We start from the raw sequence: 25,225 nt of genomic DNA, 5'->3' as shown, positions 1-25,225 counted from the left end.
GAGACCTCAGACACGCTGCCCTCATCTACATCGGAGGAGACAAAGTCTCCAAGGCCTGGAAATCAACCCGAGGGCGTTTACCTCTGGGAAACCTCAACCTCTTATCAGAAGAGGGAGCAGGGGCAGCGTTTTGCATGAGGAAAGCCTGATGCAGCAGCAAAACAAACTCGGGGGAGAAACCCCCCATACTGTGCACTTCCGCAGCCTGGGCAACAGCCCTAGACGCACTCTCAACCGGCGCTCGCAATAGCGGGGGAGAGACATGCTGCGCATCCAAAATGGCGTCCGGCGCGAAACTCCGCGAAGGAGCCGCGCGGGAAGAACGGCGCTTAACTTTAGCCGCTTGTGCCGTCGCCCAAATTAAGGGCGTTCATGGCATTAATGTCTCCAACCTCAAGGGCGGCCCACGAAGAAGCCGTCCGAGCCGCGTGGCCGGCCAAGATGGCGGAGGCGAGGAGCGGGGGATGGTCGTTTATGGCGGGAAAAAACCGCACGCCGGAGGAACGACCGGGACATTCATCGGTCACTAAACTGTCACCCATCAAGGGCGAATCAGGTTGGTAAAACCCCCGCATCCCCTCTAGAAGCGCTCCAGCGATCCGGGGAGCGACCCTTTGCGCCCTCGCCCTCCGACGCCATATGCCACGAGGAGAAGAATCGGGAAACCCCTGCCCGCTATAAAAGGTAAAATTACCTGCTTGCCGCTCCGAGCTGTAACGACTGGTGTCCCAGTGAGTAGCTGCAATGAACGTTTAAAGAAACGTCGAATTAAACGCCTTTCAAGACGTTTTAAAATTTTTTTTTTTTTTTTTTTTTTTTTTTAACAGAGCCAGCGGGAGGGGGGAGAAAGGAGGGACCTGGCACCACCAGGTTGCACTTGCTCAAAGAGCCCTCAACCCCAGGCCTCAACAAAACCTAAGGATTAGGCTTGGAGGCCTAGCCAGAGCTGCTGCTGTGTGTGACCACCACCTGCTGAGATAGAGAACATACTGAGGAGTTTTCCGGCAGCACATGACCACATATAGGGAGGCAAAAGTTTGCTCTCTATCTCCACCTGCTGGTAGATGGACACAACCCACCAGTCTATGGATTGATCAGCTTGATGATATGGAATCTTCATTTCCCCAACTGTAAAGGTCTAAAATACAAACTAACGCATGCGTCAACCTTTTCCTACCTGAGCACACCAATTCTGGAACGCGCTACCGCGCAATTTAAAAACGCTCTATGAACTAACTAACTTCCGCAAACTACTAAAGACCATCTCTTCAGCAAGGTATACCATAAAGACCAACAAATATGAACCCAATACAATATCCAGAACTGTCTTACAATTTTGCTTGTAAACTACTAAAATGTTTTATCATGATCATGTTACTTGTTAAACTACTATTATGTTCTATCGTATCATATTACCCAAAATCCTTCTATAATGCAAATGTATCTTTTCCCATATGCTTCCACTATTCATGATGTATTGTAAGACACATTGAGCCTGCAAAGAGGTGGGAAAATGTGGGTATACAAATGCAATAAATAAAATAAATTCGCCCTCCTCACCCCACCTCTGGGAACGTTCTGACCAATCCCTAGATGGAGGGATCTTGTCCTTCTCTCCCGGACTGTCAGATCTGATAAGCAAACCCAGTTGAAGTGACGTCACGGTGACGTTTCTGACCCGGCGCCTGTCCGTGGGCTCGTATCGCTGGGTCAGAAACGTCACCCGTGACATCACTTCAACTGTCATGACCTATTTGTACTTACTTGGTCTGTCCGCTTCTCGCCCTCAATCTTTTTAAACTCGACGGTTGCGACTGGACCCGCTCTACCTTTTAGTCCCTTCACAAAATTGTGACGCTTCTTTTTCTCATGACTTTAATTAATATTACACACTTTTTTCTTTCTTTTTCCTTTTTGTGTTGTTTTTTCCCGCTTTCTAAAATGTTTGAATTTAATTCGGCAGCTTGTATTTCCTATGTCAGCTCCGAAGCCAGGTTTTAAACACTGTCAGTCATGTGCTAGGGAAAATGTCTAATAGATCAGTATATGTAGTGCTTACAGATATGGGAAGCAACTGCTTGACACTGGGATTTGTAATATTTATTTATTGTTACATTGTATCCCACATTTTCCCACCCTATTTGCAGGCTCAACGTGGCTTACCTAGTACTGTATGGCATTCGCCAAGTCTGGTAGAGAAACAAATACAAGGTGATATAGTCGAATATAGGTACATGTGTTTTCAGGTACAATGGGGATCGAGGAGAGGAAGGTTCTATAGTGTCCATTACAATGAGGATCGAGGAGAGGAAGGTTCTATAGTGTCCATTACAATGAGGATCGAGGAGAGGAAGGTTCTATAGTGTCCATTACAATGGGGATCGAGGAGAGGAAGGTTCTATAGTGTCCATTACAATGAGGATCGAGGAGAGGAAGGTTCATAGTGTCCATTACAATGGGGATCGAGGAGAGGAAGGTTCTATAGTGTCCATTACAATGAGGATCGAGGAGAGGAAGGTCTATAGTGTCCATTACAATGGGGATCGAGGAGAGGAAGGTTCTATAGTGTCCATTACAATGAGGATCGAGGAGAGAAGGTTCTATAGTGTCCATTACAATGAGGATCGAGGAGAGGAAGGTTCTATAGTGTCCATTACAATGGGGATCGAGGAGAGGAAGGTTCTATAGTGTCCATTACAATGGGGATCGAGGAGAGGAAGGTTCTATAGTGTCCATTACAATGAGGGATCGAGGAGAGGAAGGTTCTATAGTGTCCATTACAATGGGATCGAGGAGAGGAAGGTTCTATAGTGTCCATTACAATGAGGATCGAGGAGAGGAAGGTTCTATAGTGTTCCATTACAATGGGGATCGAGGAGAGGAAGGTTCTATAGTGTCCATTACAATGGGGATCGAGGAGAGGAAGGTTCTATAGTGTCCATTACAATGGGGATCGAGGAGAGGAAGGTTCTATAGTGTCCATTACAATGGGGATCGAGGAGAGGAAAGCTTTATAGTGTCCATTACGATTATTTGGTTTTCCTGTGTTGCAGTGTGTAGGTGGTTTATGTTGGGTCGGTGGGGTATGCCTTTTGAACAGGTTGGTTTTAGTGATTTCCTGAAGTTAGATGGTCGGATGTTGTTTTCACAGCTTTTGGCAATCGGTTCCATAGTTGTGTGCTTATGTAGGAGAAGCTGGAGGCATAGACTGCTTTGATTTAAGTCCTTTGCAGTTTGGGTAGTGGAGGTTTAGGTTATGTTCGAGACGATCTGCTGTAGTGTCTTAATGTTGAATGTACCCCAGCAGAATACCCCTAATTATCTACTGTTTCATCCTACTCATACAAGCACATACAACCCACGATACATATAACACAACCTCACAACTTTCGAAACCACACACCATACACCACAAAACAACAACAACAAGAACACAACAAACCTAACACCTACAGACACCAACAAGGTTATCAAAAAAAAGAAAATACCAAATCCAACATCAAGAAATAGACAACTGATCAAAATCAACACAAACGGAACCCAAGGGAGCAATACCCAATGAATCAAAATAGGCTATCTCTAAGACTAGATCCACTAACGGTAACTGACTGGATCAAGAAGATCACCTTTGACTTCCTTCTCATCAATGAAACCTGGATTCATGACTCTAAAGACCCACTAATCCTAGAGCTTTGCCCACCAGGATACAAAAATCACCCATTGGACATGGGAAGGTAAAAGAGGCAGAGTGCATAGCCATAATTTATAAATCCCAATACACAGTCACAACAACAGCTGAATCTATCCATCCCCAACTCAAAATAGCCTCAATCAGAATCAACTACCCCAACCTGCAGGACCAACTAAACACCCGGCTAAATGGCAAGATGCCCAGACACATTTCACGGACTTCATATCAAACACTTGCCTGTCCTCCCAAAATATTCTTATAGCAGGAGACATCAACCTTCATTGGAAGAAGCTAACACAAACAACGTACACGAATGCAAGGAATTCCTACAACTCTGGGAGTTCCACTGGCCTAACATGCAACCCACCCCAAGAAAGGACATACATTAGACATCATTACCCTAAATTTTCATCAGAAGCAACCTCAGAATCAAAGATATAAATGGACAGCCACACTGTGGTCAGCCCACTACAAGGCAAACACCTCCCTCCTTTGGAAAACAAAAGAGACACAACAAAAACAAGAAAAAAGAACATACACTACAAGAGGCAAATAGACCCTCTAATATTCTGGCAAAAATATATACCGACGAATGGACAACAACTACAGACTCACCCCAATTTCTACAAGAATGGGACAACAGATGCAAACAGTTCCAGACAAGATAGCACCACTCCAAACTAGAACCTCACATAGGAAAGCTCAATCCCGTGGTTCAACAAAGAACTGAAAGAACTAAAAACACAGGTTAGAAGGCTAGAAAGAGCTTGGAGCAAAAAAAAAAAAAGACGAACACACACTCACGGAATGGAAACAGTTACAAAGAAATACAAATACAAAATCAGACAAAACCAAAGAACGCACTACAGAACTATAATAGGACCAAACTACAAGGACACGCATAAACTCTTCTCACTTGTAAATATCTCCTAAACACCACACAGGTAACGTCAAATAGCATAGAAACCCCATCGGCAACCAACCTAGCGAACTATTTCAAGGAAAAATTATAAAGCTCCGACGCATGATACCAAGCAATACAACTGAGTACACAAGCATCCTCGAATGCTTAGACCCGAAACCTGGGGAATATCCAGCCGATCAATCATGGACCAACTTTGATTTGATTTCAGTAGACGAACTCACACACTGGCTCGGAAAATATGCCAATCTCAATGCAAACTTGACATCTGCCCTACTAGCCTACTAAAAGCCGCCCCCAAACAATTCACAAAAGACCTCACAAACCAAGTAAATTATAAACTCCTAAATGGTCTCTTCCCCATGGACAAAGGAAATATCCTTCTCACTCCACTGCCAAAAGATGCCAAGAAAAGCACAATGGACCTAACCAATTACCGTTCAGTTGCTTCGATCCCGCTCATAAGAAAACTGATGGAAAGGCATAGTGACGCAACAATTCACGGAATACCTAACCACACACTCAATTCTACATGAGTCTCAATCAGGATTAGATCAAATCATAGTACTGAAACTGTACTAGTGTCTGCAATGAATTCTTTCAAAAAAACAATTGCAACCGGCAAGAATATACTCGTACTACAATTCGACATGTCTAGTGCTTTCGACATGGTAGATCATGGAATATTACTACACCTGCTAGAATACTTTGGAATCGGAGGCCCAGTTCTCAAATGGTTCAAAGGATTCCTCACCACCAGATCCTACCAAGTAACAACAAATAATGACAGATCACCACCTTGGACACCGGAATGTGGAGTTCCTCAGGGATCCCCCCTTTCGCCAACTATTTTCAATCTCATGATGATTCCACTAGCCAAACTTCTAGCCAACCAGAACTTCAATCCCTACATTTACGCGGATGATGTCACGATCCACATCCCGTTCAAAAGTAACTTAACAAAATAACCAACGAGATCAACCAGAGCCTCCAAATCATGCACTCTTGGGCGGAACTCATTCCAGTTAAAACTGAACGCAGAAAAAACTCAATGCCTAGTTCTCACTTCCCAATACAACACAATCAACTACCCTACCATAACCACACCATATTGCACACTCCCTATTTCAGAAAATCTGATAATTCTTGGAGTCACTATTGATCGATACCTCACACTCGATACCCACGTGAAGAATACAACGAAAAAAGTCTACTCGATGTGGAAACTCAAGAGAATAAAACCTTTTTTCCCAAGAAACATCTTCCATACCCTAGTACAGTCATTAGTAATAAGTCATCTGGACTATTGTAACACTTTGTACGCAGGTGGTAAAGAACAGACCATTAAAAAACTCCAGACAGCCCAGAACACCGCAGCCAGACTCATCTTTGGAAAAACTAAATACGAGAGGGCGAAACCTCTAAGAGAGAAACTACATTGGCTACCACTCAAGGAACGAATCGAGTTCAAGATCTGCACAACCGTCCACAAAATCATCCACGCAAATGCCCCACTTTATATGTTAAACCTAGTGGACCTACCACCTAGAAACGCCAAAAGATCGGCCCTCAAATTCCTCAATCTAAACTTCCCCAGCTGCAAAGGAATTAAATACAAACAGTCATACGCTACTACTTTTGCGTATAAAAGCACACAGATCTGGAACGCACTACCATGGCCCTGAAAAATATGGACAATCTAACCAGCTTTCGCAAATCTTTGAAGACACACCTCTTCAACAAAGCCTACGAAAGACATCCTTAATAAATCATTCCTTAAATCACTCAGGTGCATCAAAACACCTCTCAGAACACCTTTCTAGCACCTTGCATCTAATTCATTACTTTCAGCTTATGTATCTAAGATCATGTAATGACTGCATCATAACAACACTCTGTAAGCCACATTGAGCCTGCAAAAAGGTGGGATAATGTGGGGTACAAATGCAATAAATAATCTATATATATAAAAGGCACCACTGAAGCCTCCAGCCGGAAGTGTGAAGTGCCAGAGATATCCGGTTTCCCCATGAGTGAAGGAAAACAGCACAGCAGGAAATCCCACAAAACAGTGAAGGACTCACAGGGGGGAGGGGAGAGAGATGCTCTCACTCTCTCTGTAACAAAAACACAGAACAGCAGGAAACAACACTGAAGGACTGGACTCGGAGGGGGGGAGGGAGAGAGGGCAGAGGGCAGGGACACACACACTCCCACATGCACACTCTGAAGAAAACCTTGCTAGCCCCCGTTTCATTTGCATCAGAAACGGGGTTTTTTTTACTAGTAAATAATAATAATCTGGTTATGTTTCCGAGTGGTAGGTCTATGAGGTCTGTCATGTAGCCTGGGGCTTGGCCGTAGATACTTTTGTGGACCAGGGTGCAGATTTTGAAGGTAATGTGTTCTTTGATTGGAAGCCAGTGCAGTTTTTTCGGAGGGGTTTGGCACTTTCGAATCGCGATTTGCCAAATATCAGCCTGCCTGCTGTGTTTTGAGCGGACTGAAGTTTCTTTGTGAGTTGTTCTCTGCATCCCGCATAGATTCCACTGCAATAGTCTGCGTGGCTTAGTACCATTGATTGTATTAGGTTACAAAATGATTCCCTCGGGAGGAAAGGTTTACTCGTTTAAGTTTCCACATTGAGTGGAACATTTCTTTGTTGTGGACTTCACTTGGCTCTCGAGTGTAAGGTTGCGGCCGAGTGTGACGCCGAGTATTTTCAAGTTGTCTGAGATAGGGAGGGTGTGTTCTGGAGTGGTTAAGGTTGTGAGTTTGTACGTGTTGTGTTGAGATGAGAGGATGAGGCATATTGTATTGTATATATTCCAGCCACCCAGTCTGCCCAACAAGATAAACTCATTTTACATGGTATGTGCTACTTTAAATGTATACCCGAGTTTGATTTGTCCCTGCCTTTCTCAGGGCACAGACCGTAAAAGTCTGCCCAGCACTCTAGATTCTGGAATTCTAAAGCGTTACAAGATTCTGGAATCCCAATTAGTAGCAACATTCCACGTAGAACCCCAAAGAGTAACATAGTAAATGACGGCCGATAAAGATCGGAACGGTCCATCCAGTCTGCCCAACAAGATAAACTCATTTTACATGGTATGTGCTACCTTAAATGTATACCCGAGTTTGATTTGTCCCTGCCTTTCTCAGGGCACAGACCGTAAAAGTCTGCCCAGCACTGTTCCTGTATTCAAAGTTCTGAAGCTAACGTTGAAGCCCCTTAAAATTTACACTCCAGCCCATCTATATCTATTCAGCCACGATCAGGGCGCAGACCGTAGAAGTCTGCCCAGCATTGGTTTTACTCCCCAATTACCAGCGTCGCCACCCAATCTCCGCTAAGATTCCGTAGATCCATTCCTTCTACACAGGATTCCTTTGTGTTTATCCCACGCATGTTTGAATTCCATTACTGTTTTCATCTCCATCACCTCCCGAGGGAGGGCATTCCACATATCTACTACCCTTTCCGTGAAAAAATACTTCCTGACATTACTCCGGAGTCTGCCCCCCTCCAACCTCAATTCATGTCCTCTAGTTCCACCACTTTCCTGTCTCCGGAAAAGGTTAACTTGCGGATTAATACCTTTCAAATATTTGAATGTCTGTATCATATCACCCCTGTTTCTCCTTTCCTCCAGACTATACATGTTCATGTCAGCAAGTCTCTTCTCATACGTCTTGTAACGCAAATCCCATACCATTTTCGTAGCTTTTCTTTGCACCGCTTCCAGTCTTTTTACATATTTAGCAAGATACGGCCTCCAAAACTGAACACAATACTCCAAGTGGGGCCTCACCAACGACTTGTAGAGGGGCATGAACACCTCCTTTCTCTTGCAATAAAGCTGCCTTTCTTCAGATTTCTATCTCCAACCACAGCTCTCAGAATTACGGAGTCTCTGTTGCCTTGGGCCAATACTTCTGAACATCTGACTGTGAGTAAACTACCTATACTTATTCAAAGGAAATTTCAGAAAATAAAAGGCTTCAGGTGTGTGCTGGTGTGCTGAGGTTATGGAGTGGAGGAGTGGCCTAGTGGTTAGGGTGGTGGACTTTGGTCCTGAGGAACTGAGTTCAATTCCCACTTCAGGCACAGGTAGCTCCTTGTGACTCTGGGCAAGTCACTTAACCCTCCATTGCCCCATGTAAGCCGCATTGAGCCTGCCATGGAGGCAGGCGCCATCATAGTGATCCACACGCAGGTACGCATATGGATGCACTTGCCCCAGAAAAACGTGCCAATGGAAATGTTTCATTTATTTTATTTTTTGTTACATTTGTATCCCACGCTTTCCCACTCATGGCAGGCTCAATGCGGCTTATATGGGGCAATGGAGGGTTAAGTGACTTGCCCAGAGTCACAAGGAGCTGCCTGTGCCTGAAGTGGGAATCCAACTCAGTTCCTCAGTTCCCCAGGACCAAAGTCCACCACCCTAACCACTAGGCCACTCCTCCACTGTTGCTACTATTTGAGATTCCATGTAGAAGTCGGCCCTTGCAGATCACCAATGTGGCCGCACAGGCTTCTGCTTCTTTGAGTCTGACGTCCTGCAGGACGTCAGACTCACAGAAACAGAAGCCTGCGCAGCCGTCTACATGGAATGTTGCTAGTGGAATAGCAACATTCCATGTAGAATCTCCAATAGTAGCAACAGAACCTCAAATAGTAGCAACATTCCACGTAGAATCTCTAATACTAGCAACGTTCCACATAGAATCTCCAATATTAGCAACATTACATGTAGAATCTCCAATAGTATCTATTTTATTTTTGTTACATTTGTACCCTGCGCTTTCCCACTCATGGCAGGCTCAATGCGGCTTACATGGGGCAATGGAGGGTTAAGTGACTTGCCCAGAGTCACAAGGAGCTGCCTGTGCCTGAAGTGGGAATCAAACTCAATTCCTCAGGACCAAAGTCCACCACCCTAACCACTAGGCCACTCCTCCACACAACCGCACACTCTGGTGCTACCTGGGAACTGGGCTCAGCTAGACATCGCTTGGAAGCTGCTCCAGCAATAGAAAGAAGCACCTGTCCTAGAGGCCCAAGTAAAGGCTCTTGAAGGTATAAGGCAGGATGGCGTGGAGAGCCACCTCAGCCACATCATCGCAGAAGATTCTGCCCAGCGAACAGCAGAACGAGTGAGGGCTCATGCCCTGGCTCACAAAAGTATGCAGTCACATTCTGACTCAGAAGAGTCATCAGGTCCTGAGCAAGCACGCTTCTCTAAACCAGAGTCTAATTCATCTGAAATAAGCAAGCCCAAGGCCAAACATGCCACAGAGGCAGGCTGCCATCACAGTGATTCACACTCCTGTACACATACGGATGCACTACCACTGGCACTTGCTCCGGAAAAACGCGCTAACTTAAACGCTTCATTTCAGCCACAGATTCTGGGCCTTCATAGGGTGGGGGCAAGAGAAACCTGAGCAGTTGCTCTCAAACAGGATATTGGCTGAACTCCCTAGGCCTAAACAAGAGGGGCCTGGACAACCACACTCATCAGGCTTCAGAAAGGCACAAGCCAGCCAATGAGCAGTGACATCAACTGCTCAACTTGAAACCACAGTAAGAGATGAGCCAGCAAGTATCCGGGTCACAAAGATCTGGGGGGGCGCAGAGCTTACCCAATTCAATGACTGCCCTGAGCGTTACAGGGCATGAAAGTCTGATTTCAAGGATGCCATAGTGAATATGAGGCTTACTCTTAAGCTAGAGGTGAATATGATGCTAGGTGGGCTGGGAAACGAAACAGCCGGGCGTGTAGAAGAGCTGAACTTAGACCATCTCGCCAAAGATTGCAGAGTACATATCTAGTGTACAGAACGTGGCAGCGACCAACATGTGTATGCCTCACACCCAGATGGTGCCGAACCAAACATAACCACGAGTTGAATCATGGTGGGGACGCAGAGGAAAGGAGGGCACCAACATTCCAAGTCATTCCAGAGTGCACAAAGATGTGTGAAGGAAACCACGAAGGGAGATCCTACACCAAGACATGCCTGGCCAAAGTGCATCCTGGAGGATGGCATGACAAAACAGCCTAAATGCACATCATCATAGATGAGCAGAACAGCAGGTCACAAGATCAGAGTTCCACGACCTGACATCCACCAAAACTACCCTCAGCATCAAAGCTTGTGCAGGGGTCGTACAGTTGGCGGGGCAAACAGCAAGCGGTTATGTGATAGAGGCTATGGATGGCAGCACCATGTTATGGTCACCCACACTAGTTGAATGTGACCAGATACCAGATGACAAGGATGAGATTCCCACGTCAGAGGTTGCCTGGAATCACCCCCACCTGAGGCCCATAACCAACCAGCTCGCACCCTTGAATCCAGATGCTGAAATCCCACTCTTGCTGGATAAACATACATCAGAACTCCTGGACATCCATGGATCATGCAAGGGCCCATGCACACAAATTGAACTTGGGTTAGTCAACAGTAGGTGACATCTGCCTCAAGCGAACAAGAAAGTCAAGTGTTAATGTACTTTCCACCAATGTCCTAGAAAGTGGGCGCTCTTCTTTGTTCGAGCCATGTACCAACCATCTAACCTCCAAAGAGGCTCTCACCCACAGGGAACAGAGAATTGTCCCAACACTCTACAAAACAGTCTCCTCAGCAGGCTTAGCAGAACACCTGTGAAGCTCAGCGTTTCAGACCGTTCATCATTCTGTTCATCCGTCCGCAGAAATGTTAAAGGAAATTAGGGACGCAAACAAACTGGGCAACACAATAATAATGGGTGATTTCAATTACCTCAATATTGACTGGGTAAATGTAACATCGGGGCATGCTAGGGAGGTAAAATTCCTTGATGAAATCAAGGACAGCTTTATGGAGCAGCTGGTACAGGAACCGACGCGAGAAGGAAAAATTCTAGACCTAGTCCTTAGTGGAGCGCATGATCTGGTGCGGGAGGTAATGGTGCTGGGGCCACTTGATAACAGTGATCATAATATGATCAGATTTGATATTAGCTTTGAAGTAAGTATACATAGGAAATCAAATACGTTAGCGTTTAACTTTAAAAAAGGAGACTATGATAAAATGAGAAGAACGGTGAAAAGAAAACTTAAGAGGAGCGACTGCAAGGGTCAGAAAATTTATATCAGGCGTGGATGCTGTTCAAAAACACCATCCTGGAAGCCCAGGCCAAATATATTCCGTGTATTAAAAAGGAGGACGGAAGACCAAACGACAGCCGGCTTGGTTAATAAGTGAGGTGAAGGAAGCTATTAGAGCTAAAAGAAAATCCTTCAGAAAATGGAAGAAGGAACCGACTGAAAATAATAAATTGATTTGCACTTTTCTGCTTACTGACAGGCAATGGAGGGTTAAATGACTTGCCCAGAGTCACAAGGAGCTGCAGTGGGAATTGAACTCAGTTCCCCAGGATCAAAGTTCACTGCACTAGCCACTAGGCTACTCCTCCATTCCTCCATTGGTTGGACCACTAGATGACCAAGGAGTAAAAGGGGCAATCAGGGAAGACAAAGCCGTAGTGGAGAGATTAGATGAATTCTTTGCTTTGGTCTTCACCGAGGAAGATTTGGGTGAGATACCGGTGCCAGAAATGATATTCGAAGCTGACGAATTGGAGAAACTGAATGAATTCTCTATAAACCTGGAGGATGTAATGGGGCAGTTCTACAAACTGAAGAGTATCAAATCTCCTGGACTGGATGGTATTCATCCCAGAGTACTGATAGAACTGAAAAATACACTTGTGGAGCTATTGTTAGTAATATGTAATTTATCCTTAAAATCGAGCGTGATACCGGAAGATTGGAGGGTGGCCAATGTAACGCCGATTTTTAAAAAAGGTTCCAGGGGAGATCCGGGAAATTATAGACCAGTGAGTCTGACTTCGGTGCCTGGCAAAATGGTAGAGCCTATTATAAAGAACAAAATTACAGAACATATTCAAAAGCATGGATTAATGAGACAAAGTCAACATGGATTTAGTAAAGGGAAATCTTGCCTCACCAATCTACCACATTTCTTTGAAGGGGTGAACAAACGTGGATAAAGGTGAGCCGGTTGACATTGTGTATCTGGATTTTCAGAAGGCGTTTGACAAAGTACCTCATGAAAGACTCCAGAGGAAACTGGAGAGTCATGGGATAGGAGGTAGTGTTCTATTGTGGATTAAAAACTGGTTAAAAGATAGAAAACAGAGAGTAGGGTTAAATGGTCAGTATTCTCAATGGAGAAGGATAGATAGTTGGGTTCCCCAGGGGTCTGTGCTGGGACCGCTGCTTTTTAACATATTTATAAATGACCTAGAGATAGGAGTAACTAGTGAGGTAATTAAATTTGCTGATGACACAAAGTTATTCAAAGTGGTTAAAACTACTACTACTACTTAACATTTCTAGAGCGCTACTAGGGTTACGCAGCGCTGTACAATTTAACAAAGAGAGACAGTCCCTGCTCAAAGAGCTTACAATCTAATAGACAAGTGAACGGTCGGTCCGATAGGGGCAGTCAAATTGGGGCAGTCTGGATTCACTGAACGGTAAGGGTTAGGTGCCGAATGCAGCATTGAAGAGGTGGGCTTTAAGCAAAGACTTGAAGACGGGCAGGAAGGGGGCTTGGCGTAAGGGCTCATGAAGGTTGTTCCAGAGCCCTTACGCCAAGCCCCCTTCCTGCCCGTCTTCAAGTCTTTGCTTAAAGCCCACCTCTTCAATGCTGCGTTCGGCACCTAAACCTTACCGTTCAGTGAAAACGCGGGAGGATTGTGAAAAATTACAAGAGGACCTTACGAGACTGGGAGACTGGGCGTCTAAATGGCAGATGACGTTTAATATGAGCAAGTGCAAAGTGATGCATGTGGGAAAGAGCCAGAGGAACCCGAATTATAGCTACGTCGTTCCACGTTAGGAGTCACAGACCAAGAAAGGGATCTAGGTGTCGTTGTTGATGATACGTGGAAACCTTCTGCTCAGTGTCCTGCTGCGGCTAAGAAAGAAAATAGGATGTTAGGTATTATAAACAAAAATTAGGATGTTATAATGCCTTTGTATCGCTCCATGGTGCGACCACACCTCGAATATTGTGTTCAATTCTGGTTGCTGCATCTCAAAAAAGATATAGTGGAATTAGAAAAGGTACAGAGAAGGGCGACGAAAATGATAACGGGGATGGGACGACTTCTCTATGAGGAAAGGCTAAAGCGGCTAGGGCTCTTCAGCTTGGAGAAAAGGTGGCTGACGGGAGATATGATAGAGATCTACAAACTGAGTGGAATGGAACGGGTAGACGTGAATCACTTGTTTACTCTTTCCAAAATACTAAAACGAGGGGGCACCAACGAAGCTACTAGGTAGTAAATTTAAAACAAACCGGAGAAAATTCATACCAGAGAATGTGGTAAAAGTGGTTAGCTTAACAGGGTTTAAAAAGATTTGGATAATTTCCTAAGTCCTGTTTCTAGGAGAAGCAGCATAAAATCTGTTTTACTTTTCTGGGATCATGCCAGGCACTTGAGACCTAGATTGGCCACTGTTAGATACAGGATACCGGGCCTGATGGACCATTCAAATACGGCAATGCTTATGTATTTAACAGAATCAAATCATGCTTCTCTCTTCTCTTCCTCTCAAAGTTCTCTGGTATGTCTACCCTCACCCTCAGCAATTTGGTTGGTTTAAAGGTCCATGAAATGAAAAATGACTACATAGATTGTATTTTACGATTTATATGCAAACAAAAGCAGATCCTTAAACAGCAGGTATAATGATCAAAATCTGCTTCCAAAAAACTGGAGAGTAATAACCTGCACAGCGCTTCAGTTAGAACCCCAGACACCTTGCAAATGCACAAGATAGTAGGTGACGGTAGATAAATACCAAAGCAATCTATCTTACTAATTCTATGTATTTTCACTCTATGTAAAACAATTGTGTTAAAAGATTAATTTTAAAGTGGACCTCTATTTCCCAGAGAAGCAAAGTAAACAAAGGGGAGAAAGGAAGGGGAGAAGGAACGAGGATGGAGAATGTGAAGAGATCTCAGGAAGCAGAAAGTGAGAGTTTGGCAAAGCAGAAGGAGCAGCTGCTGTGTGAGGGGAGGAGAATCAGGAAGAAGAGCTGCAGAAATGGATTGAGCAGGGCCGGGTTCATTTCTTCTTGTGTGTGTGTGGCATTGCCTGGCACTGCATCCCCTGCTGCCCACCTCCTGCCAGTGAGGGGAGGAGAATGAGGAAGAAGAGCCTGAGGGGCTACAGCAGGGAATGGATTGAGCAGTGTGTGTGGCATTGCCTGGCACTGCATCCCTTGCTGCCCACCTCCTGCCAGTCTCCTACCTGCTGAGCAGAAAGCCCCACACTCATTCTCCTGCCCTTCTCCACAGCTCCACCCCCGGCTTCTCTTTGAAATTTCCCTGGGATCTGAGGGGTGGGTTTCTCTGGATGCCAGTGATCAGCTTCTTTCCAGAGGAGGGAAAGTCTGCAGTTGGAACAAAGGAAGAGACTGAGAGACCTCCCCCAGCCCTGTGAAGAGATTGTCGTGTATGAGAGGGGTTGTGCTAATGTCTTGTTATATTACAGACCCATTTCCTGGAACAAGAGAGATCCTGGCAGGGAAATAGAAGAGGCCAGTGATCTGGGCTCTCTATATTTTTAACCCTAACTGGTCAATGCAGACAGCAGATTGCAGACCCAGTGCCCCAAAATTACAAAATAACAACTTGAGTTTGTGTTTAAGAGGTTTGTTTAACAAAGAGCCGTGGTCCTTCCTAGGAGGGATTACTGTGCACTCTGGGAATTGTAGTCCTTCCACGGAGGGAGCACTGTGTCGAAGTGTCACATTGCACTCTGGGAGTTGTAGTCCTGCCAAGGAGGGATTACTGCATTGAACTGTCACAGTGCATTCTGGGAGTTGTAGTCCTTACTAGGATGCCTTACTATGGGGGGGGGGGGGGTCCCAGTGCACTGTGGGAGCTGTAGTCTTTCCTAGGATAGATTACTGTGTGAAATGTCCAAGTGCACTCTGGGAGCTGTAGTCCTTCCTAGGAGGGATTACTGTGTAGTAGTGTACAGTGCACTCTGGGAGCTGTAGTCCTAGGCAGCATTACTGTGTGGGAGTGTTACAGTGCACTCTGGAAGCTGTAGTCCTTCCTAGGAAGAATTATTGTGTAGTAATGTTACAGTGCACTGTGGGAGCTGTAGTCCTAGGAAGGATTACTGTGTGGGAGTGTTACAGTGCACTCTGGGAGCTGTAGTCCTTCCTAGGAGGGATTACTGTATAGTAGTGTACAGTGCACTCTGGGAGCTGTAGTCCTTCCTTGGAGAGATTAGTGTTGGGAGAGTCACAGTGCACTCTGGAAGCTGTAGTCCTTATTAGAAGGCTCACAGTGCACTCTGGGAGCTGTAGACCTAGGCAGGATTACTGTGTGGGAGTGTTACAGTGCACTCTGGAAGCTGTAGTCCTTCCTAGGAAGAATTATTGTGTAGTAATGTTACAGTGCACTCTGGGAGCTGTAGTCCTTCCTAGGAAGAATTATTGTGTAGTAATGTTACAGTGCACTCTGGGAGCTGTAGTCCTTCCTAGGAGAGATTACTGTATAGTAGTGTACAGTGCACTCTGGGAGCTGTAGTCCTTCCTTGGAGAGATTAGTGTTGGGAGAGTCACAGTGCACTCTGGAAGCTGTAGTCCTTATTAGAAGGCTCACAGTGCACTCTGGGAGCTGTAGACCTAGGCAGGATTACTGTGTGGGAGTGTTACAGTGCACTCTGGAAGCTGTAGTCCTTCCTAGGAAGAATTATTTTGTAGTAATGTTACAGTGCACTCTGGGAGCTGTAGTTCTTACTAGGAGAGATTAGTGTTGGGAGAGTCACAGTGCACTCTGGAAGCTGTAGTCCTTATTAGAAGGCTCACAGTGCACTCTGGGAGCTGTAGACCTAGGCAGGATTACTGTGTGGGAGTGTTACAGTGCACTCTGGAAGCTGTAGTCCTTCCTAGGAAGAATTATTGTGTAGTAATGTTACAGTGCACTCTGGGAGCTGTAGTCCTTCCTAGGAAGAATTATTGTGTAGTAATGTTACAGTGCACTCTGGGAGCTGTAGTCCTTCCTAGGAGGGATTACTGTATAGTAGTGTACAGTGCACTCTGGGAGCTGTAGTCCTTCCTTGGAGAGATTAGTGTTGGGAGAGTCACAGTGCACTCTGGAAGCTGTAGTCCTTATTAGAAGGCTCACAGTGCACTCTGGGAGCTGTAGACCTAGGCAGGATTACTGTGTGGGAGTGTTACAGTGCACTCTGGAAGCTGTAGTCCTTCCTAGGAAGAATTATTTTGTAGTAATGTTACAGTGCACTCTGGGAGCTGTAGTTCTTACTAGGAGGGTGGTTAAAAACAGATTGAACAAACTGTGTATCTGTGTTTAACAACAACACATCTTTGCATCTGAATATCTTGCTGAGTCATTCATAGCCATTTTCACGTTTTTATTGTTTTCCAAATGTCTTGACTCTTTGCTTCACCAGTGACTATATTGTTTTGGTTTCAACGTATTTTTATTAAATGAAAAAGCACAAATACAATCAAGTGCTGAATAAAATATACAAAATACAGTACAGTACATCTTGCTGAACACGAAAAACTTCATACCATAACTCTTTGGTATGATGCATGAAAACATGCCTACAGGAAGGAACTCCAGAAGCTATACCCTCCCAACTTACCCCCACCCCAATCCACCCAACCATTAGACGTAAAGCCCTTCAACTTCCCTCCACCCCCAAGAGTAGCGTCATGAGAAACTAAAGAGTGCTAGAGTCTTTATACAGATCCAGCTCGCTATTGCACAAAAGGATCTGAAGTACGCACGTAAGATAATTTGTTTCTACGAAGTGCTGTCAGCTTATTCATATGACATACAAAGTCCACTTTAGCTATTAGAGAGTCATACGTAGGTATCCGGGATTGCTTCCACAAAGCCACCAAGGTTGAGCGGGCTGCCGTCATAATGTTAAAAGTCAGCTTACAATATTTCCTTGGCAAATGCACGGGGCTTAATGTGCAGAAGTCCACAACCCATGTTAGTTTGAATCGATATACCCAAGATATCTTGGAGGAGAATAAAAACCATTGTCCGGAAGATCTGTGCCTGCGGGCAGTCCCACCAAATATGTGTTCATTGCGTCCCACAGATCAATCCAGAGACGAGCGGGTTATGCCCCTCTACCAGCAGAGAGAACTTCAGAGGTTTACTACACGTGGACATATGCAGCCATCCTCAGTGTTCTCTGTATCTCAGCGAGTGGATGGACATCTCCTGTGAAGCTCTGGTGTGGTTTTTGCTCCTAACTTGTTCCCTAACTGCAGCCCCTCCTTACCTCTCTACTCTCATCTCCCCTTACATTCGTACCCGTAACCTCCGCTGTCAAGACAAATCCCTCCTTTCAGTAACCTTCTCCACCACCGCCAACTCCACGTCCTCTTTTGGAAGAAATAACGGTGTATCTGTATGGGCATTTCAAACAATGAACTTTATTTATTCTCACAATTTATTAGCAATATTTAGAATTTTTTTTTTGTTACATTTGTACCCTGCGCTTTCCCACTCATGGCAGGCTCAATGCGGCTTACATGGGGCAATGGAGGGTTAAGTGACTTGCCCAGAGTCACAAGGAGCTGCCTGTGCCTGAAGTGGGAATCAGTTCCCCAGGACCAAAGTCCACCACCCTAACCACTAGGCCACTCCAAAAAGCTTTCCCAGATCATAACATTTGTCCTGGTAACCACTAGTTTCCCCTCTAGTAAACTCACCCTCTCTCTATTGCTCCCTCTAAGCCAGGGGTTCTCACTCCAGTCCTCGGGACACACCTGGCCAGTCAGGTTTTCAAGATACCCACACTGAATATGTATGAGATAGATTTGCATGCCCTACTTCCAATGTATGCAAATTTCATCTCATGCATATTGATTATGGGGATCCTGGAAAGCCGACTGACTGGCGACTGCCTTGAGAACCCCTGCTCTAAACTGCAGGAGTCCTCTGTCTACATTCCTGCCAGTGGGTGGGTGCTGTTTCACTATCGCATTTTCAATAGTGAGGGACAGCTAAGCTCTGCAGGACTCCAGGGATCTGGCCTTTCTCTAGACATTGAAAACACCTCCCTTCCTCCCCCCCCCCCCCCCCCCCACCCACTGGCAGCAATGCAATTTGACCCTCCCTTTCTTGAACTGGCCGCGCAGGCTTCTGCTTCTGTGACCCAAGTACATCTGTTGATCCAGTTCTAGGTCCTCCTGGAGTCTCGGCTTGGCAACTTGTTCTGTGTCTGGGTCTGTTTTCAATACATATGGGACTGTGTGTATCTTATGGTCTTCATCGGCCTTGGGCCAGCTCTCCCAGCCAGCCCCCCTGGCTGTGACACTCATTTCTACATCTTCCTATCCATTAGGCTTTATGCATGTAGCCGTGTCCTGCGTATCCTCAGGAGCTTAGCGGAGATTGGATGGCAGAGGCGGGGCTGGTGGTTGGGAAGCGGGGTTAGTGCTGGGCAGACTTATACGGTCTATGCCCTGAAAACTGCAGATATAAATCAAGGGGCTGGTGGTTGGGAGGAGGGGCTAGTGCTGGGCAGACTTATACTGTCTGTGCCCTTAAAAAGACAGATACAAATCAAGGTAAGGTATACACAAAAGTAGCACAGTTGGGCAGACTGGATGGACCGTGCAGGTCTTTTTCTGCCGTCATCTACTATGTTACTATCCAACTCATTTTCGAAAGTGATTGCCGGCCATCTTCCGACACAAATCGGGAGATGGCTGGCGATCTCGCAAAGGTGGCCAAATCGGTATAATCGAAAGCCGCTATTTTGACACCATCGCCGCTTTCCCGTCACAGAGCTGGCAAAAGTTCAAGGGGGCTTGTTGGCAGCGACGCAAAGGCAGGCATGGGCGGGGTTACGAAATGGCCAGCTTTAGCCCATAATGGAAAAAAAAAACCGTCGATGAAGAGCATTTGGCCGCTTTTACTTGGTCCCTTTTTTTTCAGGTCCAAGCTTCAAAAGGGTGGCCAAACTGACCACATGACCACCGGAAGGAATCGGGGATGACCTCCCCATACTCCCCCAGTGGTCACCAACCCCCTCCCAGCATAAAAAAACAGGTTACAAATACTTTTTTGCCAGCCTGTATACCAGCCTCAAATGCCGTACCCACCTCCATGACAGCAGAATGTGTTCTGTCCTCCGACAGCCTTTGCCTGCTTGTGATGTGGCTCTGGGGTGAGTGTGGCACCTTTTTAGTTATTTGCACTGCAGAGTCACATCAGCAATGCATTGTGGTGGGTGTAGGTATTGGTAGGCTCTGCTTTTCCCCCTGCTTACTGGGTCAGAGTGGCCCTGTTTTGTTTCCTGTTGTAGTCCATGCGGTAGTGGCCATTTTTGTAAGCCAGTTTTAGTTCCCTTTCCTGTGTTACCCACGTTAGAGAACGTAGTTCTTACATTGAATGGTGCTGAAAGAGGGCATTGTACACCATTGTGCCAGCTCTGACCTACTGCTAATCTTAGTACCAGGGGACTCTTTGCCAGTGGGGCACAACCTCTGATCTGCAGTTAACTGTGAGTAAACGTGGTTATTTCAAGAAAGGACTTTTTCAGAGAGATTAGTCTTCAGGTGTGAACTGCTGTGCCAAAGTTATACAGCAGCAATAAGTCCTAGAGGCTTTATGCAGGTCCCTGGAGAAGGGTTAGTGGGTGCAGTACATTTGTGGGTAGTGGGTTTTGGGGGTGGGGGGCTCAGCTCCCAAAGTAAGGGAGCTATGCATGTGGGAGCTTTTCTGAAGTCCACCACAGTGACCCCTAGGGTGGCTGGTTGGTGTCCTGGCATGTCAGGGGGGCCAGTGCACTAAAAATGCTGGCTCCTCCCACAGCCAAATGCCTTGAATTTGGCCGGGGTTTGAGATGGCCGACATAACTTTCCATTATCGCTAAAAACCGAAGCCGGCCATCTCAAACCCCGGCCAAATCCAATGCATTTGGCTGGCTGGAACCATATTATCGAAACAAAAGATGGCCGGCCATCTTTTTCGAAAATACGGGTCTGGCCAGCTGTTTGCTGCGCTGGCAAAATACTTCGCCAGCGCCGTTCGATTATTCCCTTCCACGTTACTATGTATTCAGGACTGATAAGAAGGCGTGTCCCAGGATTTGACATGTCAACAAGCACATATTGGGTTGTCATGCCGCAGACTTAGGAAACCGAGTCTGGTTTTGAGTTGCTATTCTAGCTCCATGGTTCAGAACATAAGAACTGCCATACTGGGCCAGACCAATGGACCATCTAGCCCACTATCCCATTTCCAACAGTGGCCAATCCAGGTCACATGCACGTGGCAGAAACCCAAATAGTATCAACATTCCATGCTACCAATCCTGGGGAAAGCAGTGGCTTCCCCCACGTCCATCTCAATAACATAGACTTTTCCTCCAGGAACTTGTCTGAACCTTTTTTTTTTTTAACTCAGATTCGCTAACTGCTGTTACCACATCCTCCAGCAGCAAGTTCCAGAGCTTAACTATTCTTGATTGAAAAAAATATTTCCTCCTATTTGCTTTAGAAGTATTTTGCCAATGTCATTTTTTTAGCTTCTTTGGGTACAGCCCTCATCTCAAATGCCCTGTGTTCTCTGCCGTTCTGTGGAAAACCGCTTCAAGGACGCCTGTGGATGTCTGGCAATTTCCACCCATCCAAGGAACACATGGAGGTGTATTTTCAAAGCACGTGGTCTTACAAAGTTACACAGAGGGGCATTTTCGATATGACGCCTAAGTCTGACTTTACATGTTTTACACAAAACATCCAAAATCTGAAAAGGAAAGAAAGTCTTTTTCAAAAAAAAGGAAAACACTTATTTTTTTCTGAAAATACCATTTCGAACAAGGTTTTGTGCTTTGTACATTTTTTTACCATTTTCGGGGGGGGGGGGGGGGGGGGGGGGGGGAAGAAGTCCAAGTGAAAAACCTAGAAAATCAAGCCATTGAGATGTAGAAGGGGCCAGCATTTTTTAGTAGACTGAGCCCCCAGACATTCTAGGAGAGCAATGGGGCACCCTAGGGGACACTGCAGTGGACTTCAAATAAAAACACATTTTAGGGGAATGGGAGGGGATCATTGACCACTGGGGGAGTTAGGGGAGCTCATCCCTGATTCCCTGTAGTGGTCATCTGGTCGTTTAGGGCACTTTTTTGTGGCTTAGTCATTCTAAAAACCGGTCTAGCTCGAAACGTCTTAGTTTCAGTCCTGGACGGTTTTCTTTTGTTCCATTCGGCCTGAAAAACACACAGGAATGACCAAATCCCACCCTTAATGCCCCCCCTTGAGATTTGGATACACTGTAGACAAACAGCTTAGAAAAATGACTGAAAAGTAGGTTTCAAAAATACCGATTTCGATATTTTTCTGAGAGAAATGTCCAAATACTGCTTTATGCCAGTTTTCAGATGTTTTTATTTTTCGAAAATGCGCCCCACGGTAACCTAGGTAACTTTGTATGTCTAATCAATGTAATTTTGTAAGAAAGAACTACAGCAAGGAACAGAAATTAAGGATTAGCACACAAACTTTATGAAAGAAGTTAGTTTTATATGAGAAAATTAAAAAGCATGAAAGTTTGTCACTGTTGTTCCAAAAACGCAAATTGTGGGCGATGCAATGTAAAAAAAAATCCTGAATATTTTGGATGCTTGTTGTGCAAAAACAGACATAATACGAAGTCTTTACTCGTCCACATAAACACCAGTAATTTGTAACGTGAGGACAGTGCCAGGCAGAGTTTTATGGTCTGTGCCCCTCAAATGAGAAGACAGATTATATAGGCTGAACTGGGCTTCACGGCAGATCGGGAGGCGGGGCTGGTGGTTGGGAGGCAGGGATAGTGCTGGACAGACTTGTACGGTCTGTGCCAGAGCTGGTGGTGGGCAGCAGGACTGGTGGTTGGGAGGCGGGGATAGTGCTGGACAGACTTGTACGGTCTGTGCCAGAGCCGGTGGTTGGGAGGAGGGGCTGATGGTTGGGAGGTGAGGATAGTGCTGGACAGACTTGTACGGTCTGTGCCAGAGCCGGTGGTTGGGAGGAGGGGCTGATGGTTGGGAGGCAGGGATAGTCCTGGGCAGACTTATACGGTCTGTGCCAGAGCCGGTGGTTGGGAGGCGGGGATAGTGCTGGGCAGACTTATACGGTCTGTGCCAGAGCCGGTGGTTGGGAGGTGGGGATAGTGCTGGGCAGACTTATACGGTCTGTGCCAGAGCCGGTGGTTGGGAGGCAGGGCTGATGGTTGGGAGGTGAGGATAGTGCTTGGCAGACTTGTACGGTCTGTGCCAGAGCCGGTGGTTGGGAGGAGGGGCTGATGGTTGGGAGGTGAGGATAGTGCTGGACAGACTTGTACGGTCTGTGCTAGAGCCGGTGGTTGGGAGGAGGGGCTGATGGTTGGGAGGCAGGGATAGTGCTGGGCAGACTTATACGGTCTGTGCCAGAGCCGGTGGTTGGGAGGCGGGGATAGTGCTGGGCAGACTTATACGATCCGTGGCCTGAAGAGGACAGGTACAAATCAAGGTCAGGTATACACAAAAAGCAGCAAATATGAGTTTATCTTGTTGGGCAGACTGGATGGACCGTGCAGGACTTTTTCTGCCGTCATCTACTATGTTACTATGTTACTATGGGTAGATGGAACCTTAGGACGGGGCCGGGCGGACTTCTACGACGTATTTGCCAGAAATACCAAAGAGAAACAATGATCAAGTATTTTGTATCACATTCATTGTTGGTTTAATCATGACTTGATGAGGAGTGTGACTGGGGCAGACTGGATGGACCGTTCAGGTCTTTAACTGCCGTTATTTACTATGTGCTTTGAAAATGAGTCTCATTGACAAACATGGTTTAATGGGACAGAGTGACCATGGGTTCAGCCAAGGGAAGTCTTGCCTCATCAATTTACTTAATTTCTTTGAAGACGTGAATAAACCTGGAGTATTGTGTTCAGTTCTGGAGGCCATATCTTGCTAAGGATGTAAAAAGAATTGAAGCGGTGCAAAGAAAAGCTACGAGGATGGTAAGGGATTTGCGTTACAAGACGTATGAGGAGAGACTTGCGGACCTGAACATGTATACCCTGGAGGAAAGGAGAAACAGGGGTGATATGATACAGACGTTCAAATATTTGAAAGGTATTAATCCACAAACGAACCTTTTCAGGAGAAAGGAAGGTGGTAGAACGAGAGGACATGAAATGAGATTGAAGGGGGGCAGACTCAAGAAAAATGTCAGGAAGTATTTTTTCATGGAGAGAGTGGTGGATGCTTGGAATGCCCTCCCACGGGAGGTGGTGGAGAGGAAAACGGTAACGGAATTCAAACATGCATGGGATAAACATAAAGGAATCCTGTTCCGAGGGAATGGATCCTCAGAAGCTTAGCTGGGATTGGGTGGTGGGAGGCGGAGATAGTGCTGGGCAGACTTATAAGGTCTGTGCCAGAGTCGGTGGTTGGGAGGCAGGGATAGTGCTGGGCAGACTTATACGGTCTGTGCCCTGAAAATGACAGATACAAATCAAGGTAAGGTATACACAAAAAGTAGCACATATGAATTAATTTTGTTGGGCAGATTAGATGGACCGAGCAGGTCTTTTTCTGCCGTCATCTACTATGTAGATAAAGGTGAGCCGGTTGATGTACTGTACCTAGTTGTCCTTCACGAGAGACTCCTGAGAAAATTAAAATTCACGAGTTAGGAGGCAATGTTCTGTTGTGAATTGGAACTGTTGGCTAGTAGACAGAAAAAAAGAGGATGGGGTTAAAAGGCCATTTCTCTCGGTGGAGGAAGGTGAAGGTATCTATACAACTGAAAAGTTGAAAGGTATTCCTCATCAGTGAATTCATATCAGTTGGTCATTGACTGCATTATAGCTAATGACAGATTATGTCAGGTGTACCCTAATGGTCAGTACGTTGGGCTTGGGGAAATCACTTAACCCTACATTTTCTTAGGTTAGAGGACGATGGAAAACCAGGGGTTTTGGTGTTGGCGGAAACTGAATCTCCAGCCAAAATTCACCACTCAGTTTCGTCCCGAAACGAAGCTAAAACCAAAACCATTCCCCTCCCCCCTCAATATTGGGCAGATCACGCCTTGCCCCCCCCCCCCAAACCGCCATCTGGACCTAAAAGGAGATGAGAGGAATGCGTGCCCTCCCCCCACCCCCAGGATTGTTCTGGGAGGTGTGGCATTTGGGGGGGGGGGGGTGGAAGGGTGAAGATTTGCCTAGGTTGACAGGGGTCCCACAGAGCCTTCACCAGCTTAGTGAGTCCTTTTGGATTTTCTTTGCCTCCTCCCCCACTCCACTTCCCTCCCTCCTGAACCCTCTGCCAGAAAGAATTGGAGGAAGGGCTTTTTAACAGAGTACTGCAGAGATAGTTTATACCCCCTTCCATATAAAGATCTGGACAGATGTCTCCAGTTGTCTATTAGATTGTAAGCTCTTTGAGCAGGGACTGTCTTTCTTCTATGTTTGTGCAGCGCTGCGTATGCCTTGTAGCGCTATAGAAATGCTAAATAGTAGTAGTA

General features: G+C 45.9%; 1 long non-coding RNA gene across 1 annotated transcript in view; it reads right to left on the bottom strand.

The window, feature by feature from the left end:
* The window catches only part of LOC115462254, a 36,608-nt gene extending 21,475 nt beyond the window's left edge, over positions 1-15,133 (bottom strand). The window contains exon 1 of the long non-coding RNA XR_003940795.1: positions 14,959-15,133. This is a non-coding gene — a long non-coding RNA (uncharacterized LOC115462254). The remainder of the gene's footprint in view (positions 1-14,958) is intronic.
* Between the last annotated feature and the right edge of the window lie 10,092 nt (positions 15,134-25,225).

Source organism: Microcaecilia unicolor, chromosome 1 (genome assembly GCF_901765095.1).
Source record: "Microcaecilia unicolor chromosome 1, aMicUni1.1, whole genome shotgun sequence".
NCBI classification, from domain to species: domain Eukaryota; kingdom Metazoa; phylum Chordata; class Amphibia; order Gymnophiona; family Siphonopidae; genus Microcaecilia; species Microcaecilia unicolor.
Note: the sequence above shows the minus strand (reverse complement) of the source record. Positions and strands in the feature narration are given on the sequence as shown.